The following is a 12,136-nucleotide window of genomic DNA, read 5'->3' as shown; positions in this document are numbered from 1 at the left end:
GACCTAACAGTGGTATTGCTGGATCAAAAAGTATGCACAGTTTTATATCCCTGTGGGCATAGTTCCAAATTGCTCTTTAGAATGGTTGGAACACTGATCGATTTTTGAAAGAATCCCCAAAAGTTTTCTCCCTTTTGATGTCATAAGCAGAGAGCTATCAGTGATTGACAAGGTAAAGCCCCTGTAGTACAAGCATGAGGAATAGATGTTTTCAGAAAATGGAAGGTAGGGCATGCCGGTCAGAAGTAGAGGTTGTGTCAGGAGCAGAGGCGACACAGCAGAAGTGAAGCTAGGCCCCCACCCACCCAAAAAAAGGTTTTTTGAACTATCATATAGGTACATGTCCTGATGTACGTATGTCCTTTTGTTTATAAAAAGCTTCCTTTAGGGGCAGCTAGGTGGCGCAGTGGATAGAACACTGGCCTTGGAGTCAGGAGGACCTGAATTCAAATTCAGCCTCAGACACATAACACTTATTAGCTGTGTGACTTGGGGCAAGTCACTTAACCCCAATTCTCTCTCTCTCTCTCTCTCTCTCTCTCTCTTTCTCTCTCTCTCTCTCTCACACACACACACACACACAGCTTCCTTTATGGTTTTTTTTTTTAGCACAGTCTCCTTTCTATATGGAGTATATGTAGTATAGGCTCAAAATGAATATTTCAGAAGTTGCCCCTCTTTTTCTGAGTTATGAATTGTATTTGGGAGCAGTTTTTGTGGGGCTCTGCCTCATTCCCTTCCCTTTCAGAGATCATGGAGAGGCAGCCTGGGGATAATTAGCATAATCCAGTCCAGGTGTCCTAGAAAGAAGATAGACAATTAAATGACAAAGAAATGGAATAAGAGTTTTGTTTTTGTTTTTTCCTTTCTGAATCCCCAAATTACTCAGTGGCAGGTATTGATGTGAACTAGGAAACACTGATTAGGCATTGGAGAGGGAGAAACGAAATGACTTCTGACTTACCATAAGTCAATCTAGAGTGGAAAATAGAGACTCATTTGAGTGGTCCAATAAAGAGTTGTCCCCACAGTAATCTTTATGTGGAAGATGTAAAAGAGCAGAAGGTAGGAGATACTCTAACCCTGAAACCATAAAAGTCTTGTAACATTGTCACCTAAGGCTCCACTGTGATTATTCCACAAGTGAACTGCTTAAGAGGTGGTGAGAAGGAAATGGTGCCACTTGCTATAGAAAAGCTGAATAACAGAGAAAAGTAAAACAGAGTTGATACTATTGGTGTAAAAGGTTAAATGATACCTGCCAAGATAGGAGGTCAATAACAGAAGGGCGGTGGAGGCCTATATGGGAAGTAGTGATGGGAGGAAAATTACTAGCAAAAGAATAATGTTGTACAGAATATTGACATTGAGGAACAAACCCTGGTTTTCCCCTTTGCTGAAGTCCCACTCATGACAGTACTACAAGTAACAGGAACTGAACAGAACCCTATGGGAGGGGTAGTTCACCAAGTATGGGTATCTCTTGACTCTTTTTTTGATTTGAATTTGAGTCCTTCTGGTATATTTTACTGTGGAAATAAAGCCTTGTTATGTTTTGAAGCCTTGTGGACCTGTGTGCTTATAAGGGAAGCTAGTGTGTACACTTTGGGAATGGCAGATGCTAAAGTTTCCAGGTTCCAGGGGGTGAGGGAAACAAGCCAGAAAAATGAGTTGTCTCCAAAATGTATTTTCCCCTTTGTGTCAGGAGGGAACCTCTGACCTAAGGATTATAGAAGCATTTGGACTTTTTTGAAGTAAGGAAGAGTCCAGCTCTACAGAGAGTGTGGAGAAATTAGAATGAACTGTGAGACTTAGCTCTGGCAATTTCCAGACTAGGTAAGAAACAGAGAGGATAGCAGATCTTTGCATGTATTACCCCTGCTTCTCTCAGAAGCTATGAGTCACCATTCCCTTCTGCTTTCCTGCCTACTTCCTCACAGATCAGGAGTTATTGAACTTGCCCCTCTCTTCCCCTACGTTACAACTCACTATATCGTACCAACAGCATCATGACTGCTCTAGCACCTCTTATTCCTGTTTCATCCCTGATCCTGGCAATGCCATCCATGGTAGTTTCTGTGCTAAAATCACAGCTTCTCAGACTTTTGGAGTTGGGAGGGACCTCAGAGACTGTCTAGTCCTGTCCATACCTGAACAGAAATATCCTTTACATCATCCCCTAGAAGTAGTCAGCTGTTGTTTAGTCATTCAGTTGTGTCTGACTCTTCATGACCCCATGAATCACAGCACATCAGACCCTTCAGTCCTTCACTATTTCTTGAAGTCTGTCAACGCTCATATTCATTGTTTCTATGATGCCATTTATCCATCTCATCCTCTGCCATCAACTTTTCCTTTTGCCTTCAATCTTTCCCAACATCAGTCTTTTCCAATGAGTCCCATTTTATCATTATGTGCCCAAAGTATTCAAAATTCAGCTTCAGTATTTGACCTTTCAGTGAAAAATCTGAATTAATTTCTTTAAATATTGACTGATTTGATCTGCTTACCATCCAAGGGACTCTCAAAAGTCTTCGCCAGCTCACCTCTAGTTAAATAACTCTAAAGGAAAACTTACTGCCTTCTGAGGTAACCAATTACATTTTTGGATAGCTCTTGTTGTTAAAAAGTGTTTTTTTTACATTGAACATAAATCTATCTTCCTGAAATTTCTATCCACAGTTCCTTGTTCTTTCTTCTGATACTGTTCTGGACTAGGCTTGACTCAGGCCAATCTAGTGATTGAGGTCTGGGATTGGAATAAAATGAGATACGCATAGACCATTTAACAGTTGACAAAAAGAGGTTTACTTAATAATAACATGGAAAATTTGCACAGCAAGGAGCCTAGCAGTGATTCAGTTGGGCACACCTTGCCAGCCAGCACATTTGCCATGAAGCCTGAGAAGCCTGCAACTCTTCCTGCACTGGCTTTTGTGATTAGGCAATTGAGAAGCTACAGGAATGTAGCTCCTTAGACCCCTCAACCAATTAAGTATTGAGAATGGAGTCAGAACTTTTAAAAGAAAAATTTGTCTACTGTGTGGGGGTAGATGTTATTCCTATAACATCCCACTCCTTGGTGGCAAGTTTTAAAAAATTTTATAGAGGACCTTCCACCACTTAAATGACTCTGGGGTTGTTAATGGACAACCCTGACCTTGGGGATGCAAGAAGCCTGGTATAGGCAGCATTGAAGGAGTAGTTTACTTCAGGTAAATGAAGCACAGAAAAGAGAAAGACTGGGGGGAAAAAAAGACAGTAAAAAAAAAAAGACAATGTTAACAGCCCCTTCAAGGAGTGACTGAGTATGGAGGAGAATGAAGGCTAGAATCTTAGGCTTTCTTTTCTTCAGAATGGCTGAATCCTGGATCTTAATTGTCTTTTCATGTGGTGGATGATGCCAAACCTTTGCAATTTGCCGTAGGTCTTCCAATATAAAGTGGAAAAGATGAGCAGGTGCAATACCAGAGACATCAGAATTACAGCCCAGATGATGACACTTTCAGCACAGTCACTGATCAGCATCGAGGTCAGGGCCATCTACATTAAGGTAGCTAAGATAATTTCAGTTCTAATTCTATTTAGCCTCTAGTTACCCTTTAGCCCCCACTAAAACGTGCTTTCTTTCCTCAAATTTCACATAGCACTTTATGTCTCACCTCTCTACTTGTAAAGTTTGATTTTATTTCATAGTTATTTGTGTATTTATGATATCTCTACCAGATAGGTAGGGTCACCAAGAACAGTGACCTAGCATAGTGATCTGTGCAAAGGAAGTGTTTGAATGAGATTGAAAAAAATTAAGGTAGCTAAGAGGTTATTACTCTCTTGCAAGTATGCAGCCTGTCTTGGTGCCACGGTTAATACTAGGACTTTCCCTATGTCACTACTCACTCAATATTCCCTGGGCCCTTCATAGGGGTGAGGAGATGAGGAGAACATATCAAATCTTTGTCCCTTTAGAGGCTTCTGCTGAGAGACAACTTCTTTTTTTCTTCAGGGGCTAGGTAGACAATTTTGTCTTTTCTCTGTCATTAAAAAGCAAGATACCTCATAACATTTCCATGCCTTGGTTCACCAAGCTATTTCTAAGAAGAAGTGACCCTTGACTCCTGCCTACTTTACTGGCAGCAATGTGGAATAGTCTTAATAGTTCTAGAGTATAGTAAGGGAAAGGTCCTCCTAGGCCTACCACAGCTGTGCCACTGTCAATTCCTCCACCCTAGGGGCTGAGTGCTGTTCTCTTGTGCTGGGCCTCTGTTACCTACTCTTGCTACCTACAGGCCAGGGCATCACTGTGTTTAGCTTGTCTACTACATTTAAATATATATATATATATATACATACATACATAATTTCATTAAGTATTTTCCAATTACATGTAACTTTTTTAACATTCATTTTTTAAAATTTTGAGTTCCAAATTCTCCACCTTCATCTCCTCCCTCACTCATTGAGAAGGCAAGCAATATGCTATCAATTACACATGTGAAGTCATGCAAAACATATTTTCATATTAGTAATGTTGCAAAAGAAAACACACACACACACACACAGAGCCAAGAAAAATAAAGTGAAAAGAGTATGCTTCAGTTTGTACTCAGAGTTCATCAGTTCTCTCTCTGGAGCTAGATAGCGTTTTCCGATCATGGATCCTTTGGAATTGTCTTGAATCATTGTCTTGATCAAAGTAGCTAAGTCTTTCACAGTTGATTATCCTTACAATATTGTTGTTAATATATACAGTGGTCTCCTGGTTCTGCTCACTTCACTTTGCATCAGTTCATATAAGTCTTCCCAGGTTTTTTCTGAAACTATCCTACGTGTCATTTCTCATAGCACAGTAGTATTCCATCACAATCATATACCATAACTGGTTCAGCCAATTGATGGGCGTACCCTCAGTTTCTAATTCTTTGTCACCACAGAAAGAGCTGCTATAAATATTTTTATACAAATAGGTCTTTTTCTTTTTTCTTTGATCTCTTTGGGATACAGACCTAGTAGTGGTATTGCTGGGTCCAAGGATACAATTTTATGGTCCTTTGGGTATAATTTCAAATTGTTCTTCAGAATGGTTGGGCTTGTCTACCACATTGATGATGCCAGGAACAACCATGAAGGCAAATTAAAAAATTTAGGTCATCCAGGTCAGGACATGGACTCTTCTTTCTGTCAGTGATTGTCCTCTTCAATACAGAAAATTCCTCCTGTTTCCAATCAGCTCCAACTAAGGGACTCTCTAAGGCAAATTCTTTTTTTTCCCTTAATTTATTTTTAGTTTTCAACAATCACTTCCATATGCTTTTGAGTCTTAAACTTTTCTCCTCCCCAAGATGGTGTATAATCTGATATAGGCTCTACATATGCATTCCTATTAAACATATTTTCGTTTAACATATTAAACATTAGTCATGTTGAAAGGAAGAATTAGAACCAATAGGAGGAACCACAAGAAAGAGGAAACAAAACAAAACAGAAAAAAAAGAGCAAATAGTATGCTTGGATCTGCATTCAAACTCCATAGTTCTTTCTCTGGATGTGGATAGCATTTTCCATCATGAGACTTTTGGTGATGTCTTAGATCCTCTAAGGCAAATTACTGCTAAGGTTCAGGATGTCCACCTCAGAATCGCTGTTCACTCACCTAAGCTCAGATAAACAGCTACAAAGCAGAAGAGGCAGCTAGAAGCTTACTACACACATAGAGCAGCTTTTTCTCCTAGGATGGAGAGGACAACTATAGCCTGCTTTGGGCCCCATGCTGCTGGGCCCCTTCACTGGGTATCCCAGCCAGAGAGAGTTATAGTTTAAAGTTCCAGAATGGAACAAAAGCCATCTCTCCTTTTCAGATGAAGCAGCCTCCTTGTCTTCCACAAATTAATTAGGGTGGCTTTGTCACATTTATCCCTACATCCAACTCTGGAAATGTCCCTTGGTGTGGTGGGTCTGGAGCCAGCCAGATAGTGTGAACTCTCACCAGTTAAGGGAGCACAACCTTAGGGTGGGAGCAGGAAAACCGTGTCAGAGGTAGAGAGGAGAGCAGCAGCAGGTGGGCAATGGGCCAAGAGAAGGTTTGGCCGAAGAGAGCTATGAGGAAGAAGGGACTTCCTGAACGGTGGTATTGAGGAACACACACAGGCAGCAAATGGTGGCAGAAGCTAACAGAAGACCAGCAAGGAGTTCCCAAGCCATATCGGAAGGCCATGTCAAAAGATGATAATGCCAGATGACAAGTGGAAAAAAGGCAATGGAGACTAGGCCAGAGAGAAAGAGAGGGCCAGCTACTAGCCCAGTACAATCGGTGCCATGAGTTTTGTGGGGATTGTGTGCCTGAATGCTTGGTATTTTAGTGAAGGAACGGCACTTACCAGAAGGTGGTTTAAGGCTTACCAACTGGGTTAAAATATTAGCTACATTTCTATTTTTAAAAAATATTTTTCTCAATTACATGTACACACAAAAAAATTTAAACATTTTTTAATTAAAATTTTGAGTTCCAAATTCTCTCCCTCCCTCCTTCCCCTTTTGGAGAAGGCAAGCAATTTGAGGTAGATTTTACACACACACACACACAGACACACACATCTTTTCTTTACACATATTTTAATGAACTCTGTTCTATGTTCCATGCCTTCTTGTCTGGATTGTGATATTCCTAGGAAGACTTTTAAATAGAGGTAAAAGAGCCATAGAGATATTACTGGGATGCTTTAGATTGGCCCCAGTCCATGTGAGTCCAGAGCTACAGTAAAGGCCCAAGAGTTATAGAATTTTGAGTCTAGAAGAGACCTCAGTGATCATCAAGTTCAATGTCTACATTTTCCCCAGGAGGAAACTAAAGACCAATTTAATTCAACAAGTAATTTGTTAAGCACCTCTTATACACTTAAGCAACAGGGATACGAAAAGTGAGGCAATCTCTACTTGCAATGAGCTTACATTCTAATGGGGAGATAGTTATATGAAAATATATATACAACATAAATATAAAATTATTAATTGCATACATTTATTATGTATGCGCATATGCACACAAAATAATTAAACATAACGTAGTTTATCAAGTACATCATTATCAGTCGTGAGGATTAGAAAAACTCCAGGTAGAAGATGGTGTGCATTGCATCTTAGAGGAAGAGAAGGACTCCGTGAGGGGAGGTAAGGAGGGAGTGCACTTCAGGCGTGGGGGACAAAGGTACAGGAGACGAGGAGCTGGAATGTCATGAGTAAGACCAGTTTTTCAAGATCTTAAAGGCGGTAGGAAGCCATGGGGTTAGGAGAATCACATGGTCAGATTGGCCTTTGGAAATATCCTTTGGCAGCAGTATTAGGATGGGCTGGAAGGGGAAGAAATGACTCAAAGGGACCAATGAGGAGACTGTTAGTGAACTGATATGGCAGCTATGTGAGTGAAGAGAAAGGATCAAATGTGAAAGGTGTTGGGAAGGTAGAAATGGAAGGATTTGGCAATTGTATGTGTATGTAAAGTGAGGGAAAGTGGGGACTGCCATATAATTCTGAGGTTACAAATCTGAAACAATGGAAGGACAGTGGTGTGTTCATTGGAAATAGGGAGGGGTGGTTTAAGGAAGAAAGATAACGAGTTCAATTTAAAATGTTTCTTGGGTGTTGTTCAGTCATTTTTAGTCATGTCCAACTCTTCATGACCCCATTTGGGGTTTCTTGGCAAAGATATGGAAGCGGTTTGCCTTTTCATTTTCCAGATGAGGAAACTAAGGCAAATAGGATGAAGTGACTTGCCCAGGGTCACATAGCTAGTAAGTGTCTAAGGCTAGATTTGAATTCAGGTCTTCCTGACTCCAGGCCCAGTGCTCTATCCGCTGAGCCACCTAGCTGCCCGGAACATGAAAAGCACTTAATATTTGCTTGTTGACTGATTGAACAGAAACAAGAAAGTTAACCAGGGAGCCAGACAAAGAGAGGAAAATAGCCATTTTGGACATGTTGGGTGAGATACTTCTGGGTCATCCAGTGAAAGATGCCCATCAGCCAGCTGGTAATGCAGGAAACAGTGATCCAAAATCTGCCTTATTATAACTACTACTCCCAGGTCCCAATTCTGCCCTCAGAGCCTTCCAAAATCAGTGTAGTTCTTAGCTAGCATTCTTCCACAAGACATTCTTTTGAGTGTTTGAAGATAGCTATCATCTCCTACCCAGCCTGTTTTCCAAGCTAAATGCTACTAGATCCCTCAACCTAGTATCTGCTAACATTATTTTAAGAGCTTTTACAGTCCTGTAAAGGAGGCATTAGATTCATTTTGGGGGGGCCCAGAGGACAGAATTAGGAGCAAATTGTGAAAGTGGAGAGGAGGCAGATTTAGGTTTCAAGGAAAAACTTTTCTAGTAATTAAAACCATCCAAAGTTGGAATGAGCCACCTGGGAAGGAGTGGGTTCTCATTCACTGGAAGTCTTTTAGAGAAGGCTGGATAACAATTTGTTGGAATGTCATGGAGGCCATTCCTGTTCAGGTCCAGACTGGATTAGATAACCTTTGTAGTCTCTCTTAACTTTTAGATTCCATTATCTCAACAGACTAGAAAGATGACTCTAATCTAATAGGATAAAGCTCAATGGAAACAAATATAAAGTCCTTGTCTTGGGTTCAAAGAATCAATTCAACAAGTACAGAATGGGACAGATGTTCATGTGAGAGCTTATCATCCAACCAGTCTGTCAAGTAGGGTTTATTAAATACCTACTATGTGCTAGGCAGTGAGCAGTCTAGCATTTGGTTCTGGACTCCAATAGCTTGAAAGGGAAATTGACAAAATGTAATGTAAATAGGATAACAATACATTTATATAGCCCTTTAAAGCTGCAAAATATTTTCCACATCCCTCACCCCTGTGAGGTAGGTAGTCCGATGATTACAACCTCTGTTTTACAGATGATGAATCAAGTTTAGAGGTTAAGTCACTTACCTCAGTTTACATAGCTTGTGAGTGTCTGAGCAGAATTTGAACCCAGGTGTCCTAATACAAAATCTAGTGTTCTTTCCATTTTACCATGATACCTTTGTACCATGAACCAACAATATTCCCATGGTCTCAGTCAGTCACACCTATTTACATAAGGAAGCATTAAGGATTCATTAATCTAGAGCCTTAGAGCCCCATGGCAGGACAAACCCTTGCGTGGCTTCCCATGGTGCCTCATTCTAGCAGCATTTTCAGATAAAGATGCCATTAGCAGAGAAATATTTAGATATAACAGCTGGTCAGAGGAAGCTGTCTGAGACCCACCTAGTTATTTGTTTCCATCATTTCCCTCCAGAGCACTTTTTCTTCTTTTGAAAAGAGGGAGTGGAGGCAGACTGGTCCACAAAGTATGTATGTTTCCTGAACTTAATATATCCATGACAAGGAAATATTGAGGTGAGATTCCATGGGCTGGCTAATGGCAGAGTCAAAAAGGGCCCCAGGGGCCATTACACTCAACTCACTGCTGAAGAGGAATCCTTTTTAGAGCATGCTTGGCAAGTGATCTTCTAGTCTGTGCTTGAAGACCTCCAGATAAGGACAACTCATTACCTTCTGAAGTAGCCACTTTGGGATAGTGCTAATGTCAAGAAGGTTTTCCTTAATTCAAGTTTAATCTTCTCAATAGCTCCTAACCATGGCTCCTGGTTCTGCCTTCTGGGGCTGAGCAGAATAAATGTAAAAATTGTCTTCTGCATGACAGCCATTTAAATACATTCACACGACTATCTGGTTCCCCAGTTCTTCTCTTTTCCAGGCTAAACATCCTCACTTCTTTCAAATAATCTCCATATGGCACAATTTTGATGGAGAGAGGGAGGGAAGGAGGGAGGGAGAGAGGAAGGAAGGAAGGAAGGAAGGAAGGAAGGAAGGAAGGAAGGGAGGGAGGAAGGAAGGAGGAAGGAAGGAGGAAGGAAGGAAGGAAGAAGGAAAGAATGGAAAGAAATAAGCATTTATGCAGTATGTACTATGTGCCAGGCACTGGGCTAAGTGCTTTACCCATATTGTCTCATTTGATCCTCTCTACAACCTTGGGATGATGTTGAGATGCTAACAGAGGTGAGTGACTTGCCCAAGGTCATGTGGCTAGTATGGTCTGAGGCCAGATTTAAATTCAGGTCTTCCTAACTTTGGGCCCAGTGCTCTTCACCTCCAGCTAGCTGCCAATTTTGAGGCACTTTGCCACATTAGTTATCCTCCTCTTGACCCTCTCCATCTTATCAACCTTTTACTTAAACTCTGGCATCCATAAATAAATGCAATACTCTGGCTATAGTCTGACCAGGACAGGGGTGAGGAATGGGAAAGGGGAGAATACTATTTACTGATTCCTTGAACTTGTGCCCCTTTTAATGCACCCCAATATTGTGTTAGCTTTTTTTTTAGCTACAACATCACATTGATAACTCATATTGGGCTTGTATGCACTAAAACCTTTATATTTTTTTTCAGAACAATAACTTAATAATGATGGCCCACCCATCCTCTATACTTGTGAGATTGATTTTTTGAACCCAAGAGTAATTTTGACGTTTTTCTCTATTTGATTTTATCTGCTTAGATTCAGTTAGATGTTCTAGTCTGCCAAAGACCTTTTTAGCTATTCATCCCAGATCTATGTCATCTGCAAATCTGATGAGCATGCCATCTGCACATTCAAGTCACTGATAAAAATGTGAAACATTACAAGGTTAATCACCAAACCCTGGGGTACTCCTAGAGAGACATCCTGCTATTTATCATTGAACCATTGGACTATTCTTTGAGTACCATCATTCAAACTGCTCTAAATCCATCTATTGTCCTATAATTTGTTCCAGACCTTTCATCTCCATTTCTTCCTCAAGAATAGTAAGAGATATTTTACTAAATGCTTTGTTAGAAACTAGGTAAACCAGGTAAAGCGTATCTTCAGCAATACCCTGGTTTACTAGTTAACAATCAAAAAAGGAAAACAGACTTAGTGATGAGGGTGGGGGAGGAGGACAGGCTAGTGATTTTCAAATATTCGAGGGGCTGTCTTATGACAGAAGCCTGTAATTTCTTCTGAACAGCTTCAGAAGGCACATGTAGGATCACTGGATTGTAGATACAGGGAGTCAGATTTTGATTTGATAGAAGGAAGAACTTTTTTTTTTGAGGCAATTGGGGTTAAGTGACTTGCCTAGGGCCACTGTCTGAGGCTGGATTTGAACTCAGATCCTCCTGACTTCAAGGCCAGTGTTCTATCTACTGTGCCCCCTAGCTACCCCAGAACTTTCTAACGGTCAAAGTTGTACAAAAATGTGATGAGCCATCTTATGAGGTAGCCAACAGTACCCATGCCTAACACATAGCTCATTGATTGATTGTGCCCTCTGGAATTCTGCAAAAACATTTTTTAAGCTTTGCAGCATTATTATTCCCCAGATTTTGTAAAGTCTGATGCAGGTCTCCTGCCCACTTCTTGTCATTAACTGGCTCCACGAATACACAAATTTAGGTGAAACCTTTTTACAGGGGGCACTACTTTTTGTACCTGATGATCTGACACAGGCTTTCTTGCTGTTCCTTGAATGGGAGAGTTCCTCATGCCTGTTCCTCATGCCTGAAACGCTCTCCCTCATCTCCACCTCCCAGCTTTCCTGGCTTCCACCAAGTCTTAGCTTCTACTTTCTACCTGCTACAAAAGGACCTTCCTTGTCCCCTTCAATGCAGTGCCTTCCCTCAGAGGTTACCTCCAATTTGTACTGAACACATCTAGTATGTACATCGTTCCTTGTATGTTGTTTCCCCCGTTAGAATGTAAGCTCCTTGAGGACAGGAGCACAATATTTTTGCCTTTCTTTGTATGCTCAGCTCTTAGCATATTGAAAATGCTTAATAGATGTTTATTGATTTGACTTCAGGAGCAATGCATACATTTCCAAAGTGGGAGATCAGTTCATTTGATTGATTGATAGCGGATCCACTTTTGTTTGAACAGAAGAAGCTGGATGACTTGTTGGGAATGGTGTCGGGTAAATTCTTAAATTGAGGTTGGACTAGGTAACATAAAATCTCTTCTAATTTGAAAAGTCTATGCTTCTATATACAAAGAAACACACATTGATTCTGTATCTTTTGAAAGTTTATTAGGGGAAAAAAAA

The sequence above is a fragment of the Phascolarctos cinereus genome, unplaced genomic scaffold (assembly GCF_003287225.1).
Source record: "Phascolarctos cinereus isolate Bilbo 61053 unplaced genomic scaffold, phaCin_HiC Scaffold_5;HRSCAF=322, whole genome shotgun sequence".
NCBI classification, from domain to species: Eukaryota; Metazoa; Chordata; class Mammalia; order Diprotodontia; family Phascolarctidae; genus Phascolarctos; species Phascolarctos cinereus.
The sequence above is the reverse complement of the archived record's forward strand: the minus strand, read 5'-3'. Positions refer to the sequence as shown.